The sequence below is a fragment of the Myotis lucifugus genome, unplaced genomic scaffold (genome assembly GCF_000147115.1).
Source record: "Myotis lucifugus unplaced genomic scaffold, Myoluc2.0 scaffold_464, whole genome shotgun sequence".
Taxonomy (NCBI): domain Eukaryota; kingdom Metazoa; phylum Chordata; class Mammalia; order Chiroptera; family Vespertilionidae; genus Myotis; species Myotis lucifugus.
In genome coordinates, this window is record NW_005871512.1 from 363987 (window position 1) to 367623 (window position 3637).

Genomic DNA, 3637 nt, shown 5'->3' on the forward strand with positions numbered 1-3637 from the left:
TCAGCACATGGGAGTGGTGGTGGCAGGAGCAGGGCTGCTGACTGACGGGCCCAGGGACCACGGCAGTAGGGGCCAGGTAGGGGTGCAGAGGATGGGCTGAGACCCGCCCTGTGCCCACCTCAGCCTTGTGGCCCACAGTTCCTTTCAAGGTGCACGAATTCGTGCATTGGGCCCCTAGTCCTCCTATATAATAAAAGGCTAATATGCAAATTGACCAAATTGCGGAACAACCGGTTGCTATGACATGCACTGACCACCACGGGGCAGCACTCAATGCAGGAGCTGCCCCCTGGTGGTCAGTGTGCTCCCACAGGGGGAGCGCCACTCAGCCAAAAGCCCTGAGCCGGGCTCACAGCTGGCAGGCTCATGGCTGGCCAGTGCAGCGGCGGTGGTGGGACCCTCTCCCGAGGGCTCCGTACTGCGAGAGGGCGCAGGCCGGGCTGAGGGGAAACTCCTCTCCCCCACCCCCCACCCCCAGTGCATGAATTTCATGCACCGGGCCTCTAGTATAATAAAAGCCTAATATGCTAAGTGTCTGACCGTTAGTTCAACCAGTCGCTATGATGCGAACTGACAACCAGGGGGCAGATGCTCCGACCCGTAGGTTAGCTTGCTGCTGGGGTCTGGCCCATCAGGACTGGGCGAGATGGGCCGGACACGCCCTGGAGCCCTCACATGGTCCCTCCCCAGCCCCGATCATGTATTGGTGGGGTCCCTCGCCTGGCCTGTGCCCTTGCAATCTGGGACCCCTTGTGGTTTCAGCCGATCCCTGCAGGCCATGCCGAGGGACCCGCGGGTCATGCACCAGGCCTCTAGTAAATAAATAAAAGCTTCAACTTTGTACAAAGCTTCCAGTCTACTGTGGAAATTAATGTCAACTACAGAAGTAGACCATTAGAATCATAAGAGCTATATAAATCTTTCTAGAATCTCCAAGAAGTCAAAGCTCACTAATGGTTGAGGAAATGTGGATGACTCTGGAGGAGAGTCCCAACCAAGATTAACCCCAAGAGGCCCACACCAAGACACTTAATAATTAAAATGACAAACGTTAAAGACAGAGATAATCTTAACAGCAAGAGAAAAGCAGTTGCCTACAAGGGAGCTCCCCATAAGACTGACAGCTAAAGTCTTCTTGACTTTGGACTAACATTGGGATTTTCCAGAGTGCCCTTGGAAAAAATCTCAAAATATATGTTCTCTATCATTATGAAAAAAATAGTAAACTAATTAGGCTTATTTGATATGTTCATTTATATAGGAAGCATTGTCAAACAAGAAGTGATCGTAATTTTTAAGGGCATATTTGTATGAAATTCCTAAATGTGATATATCAGATACAACTTTATAAGTAACAATTCTAAAATGTATGCCACTGAATTCCTTGTTAATTGTATTACATATATTTTAAAATACATATATTTTTATTGATTTCCAAGAGGAAGGGAGAGGGAGAGAGAGAGAAACATCAATGATGAGAGAGAATCATTGATCGTGCTGCCTCCTGCATGCCCCACACTGGGGAGAATTGAGCCTGCAACCCAGGCATGTGCTCTGACTGGGAATCGAACCTTGACCTCCTGGTTCATAGGTTGATGCTCAACCACCGAGCCATGCCAGCTGGGTGTTAATTATATTGAATTTTCATCAAAAATAATTTCCTTTACCACAAACTAATTTAGCTGCCTCATGAAATTGCCCTGCTCTGCATCAGTTACGGTATGGAGACTGGTTGACATGGGTGGGGCCAGTCTTCAAGGAAATCTGCCCAGAGAGGAGCTCATGGTCTCACTGCAGGGCAGTATTGGGGTTTGCAGCTAGCGCCAGCATTTCCTGCCCTTGCTCGGCTGCAAAGCCTCTGTTCCAGTTCAGATCCATGCTGAGTTTCCAATAAAATATTTAGGAAAGTTAAGATGAAAATTCATGTGTGTGCATCTAAATTAGTTGCCCCTAGTTTGGATTAGTACAAGTTAAATGAAAAATTACAGAAGTGTGCGGTTTTCTTTCTTTTTTTTTTTAATATATTTTATTGATTTTTTTACAGAGAGGAAAGGAGAGGGACAGAGAGTCAGAAACATCGATGAGAGAGAAACACCGATCAGCTGCCCCCTGCACACCCCCCACTGGGGATGTGCCCGCAACCACGGTACATGCCCTTGACCGGAATCGAACCTGGGACCCTTCAGTCCGCAGGCCGACGCTCCATCCACTGAGCCAAACCGGTCAGGGCATGTGTGGTTTTCTTAATCATTTAAACTATAATTATTTTTCCCTAATTGTGGGATCTATGAAATATGAGCTATTAAAGGGATAACTCTCCAAATCAATGCATATATTAGATATGGGGTTAAATTATGGTGAAATGGCCTAACTGTAGATGTCTATTAAGCCCACCTAAAGGTCTTAGTCAAAGTCTTTTTGTGGGGCTAAGTGGTTTATTACAGTAAATGAACCTGGTTATTGCCCATAAGTATAAGGGAAATTGAAATCTTTAATAATAGATGAACCTCAAAAAAGGGCTCTGTCTGGAGTGGCACACGTAGGGTAGGGCAGCTTGATTGTTCACGTGCACAATCGACATCAAGAGATTTCAGAAGCAAATTTTTTTGTTATTTAGGCAGCTGGTGATTGTTGGTCCTGGCACTCCTCCCCTCCACCCCAAATAATAATAATAGACGAGCCTCATTTTTCTCTAGTTTATTGTTAGAATGCCCCTTCAAAGCAGCTACATCAACTTATTTGTATGGCAGTTGCTCCTGCCACTGCCCTTCCAAATGAATGCAACCTGCACACTCGAGCAGAAGGGGCAGAAAATTCTCCTTCAACCCAATGTAACTCACCACCACACTTGTTTCACAGCATACTTACTGCCCTGGAAGAAACAGGATGTTGTCTTATTCCCGTGCTGGTGGGTGTGAGGCAGGTTAGTGTGGTGGAATGGGGAGAGCTCTAGTGGACTGGGACTTACCTTTTCTCTGCGAGAGTGAGCGGAATAGGGGTTTTTCGTTTGTTAAAGAGGACAGAACTAGGATTAGGTGAGCCCAGTGTTCCTGCCCCGCTTGTGAGTACCTGCTCTTGCAGTGTGAGCAAGAGAAACAGCTGTCTTCATGAAGCCTGCAGTACGGAGGGGAGATAGGCTCACGAATACTTGTCTTGGTTCTAATCTAGTCCTAGGAAGTAGAGAGGGCGGGGCCCAACCTCATCAGATAAAGGCCTGGGAGAGTTGAACAGACCACACAGTGCCCAGTGCAGCGCTTAGCTTTTTCTGTGTTAATTTCTATATGAAAAGGGAGTAGATAAAATAAGTCAGGTGATAAAATTGTAAACATTTGGGACAAGCCAATAACACTGAGGACAAAAAGGGTATTTTTAGCCTTGGAAATTCATCAAATTAATCCACTGAAACTGTTGTTGAGGATAGTTGAGGTTTCTCAGTACTTGTTTTCTAACATCATGTGCCACCCTCCAGCCTGCTTTTTATGACCCTTTCCTTGTTCAGAATTCCCACCTTAATTTGGGGACTAATCCTGGAGATTATTTGGGAGTTTCAGGCTTTGGAAGGTAGGACAGCTGTGGAACTGATCAGTGGGAAGGACAGACTTGAGTCCTCAAAACTTGACTTCGGGTCCTGGTCATG

The 3637-nt window shown here is 46.3% G+C and overlaps 1 non-coding gene across 1 annotated transcript; it reads left to right on the top strand.

The window, feature by feature from the left end:
- Positions 1 to 2511: 2511 nt before the first annotated feature.
- Positions 2512 to 2648, top strand: LOC111823326. The gene has a single exon (XR_002826355.1). It is a non-coding gene; the product is annotated as a U11 spliceosomal RNA (small nuclear RNA).
- Positions 2649 to 3637: the final 989 nt, after the last annotated feature.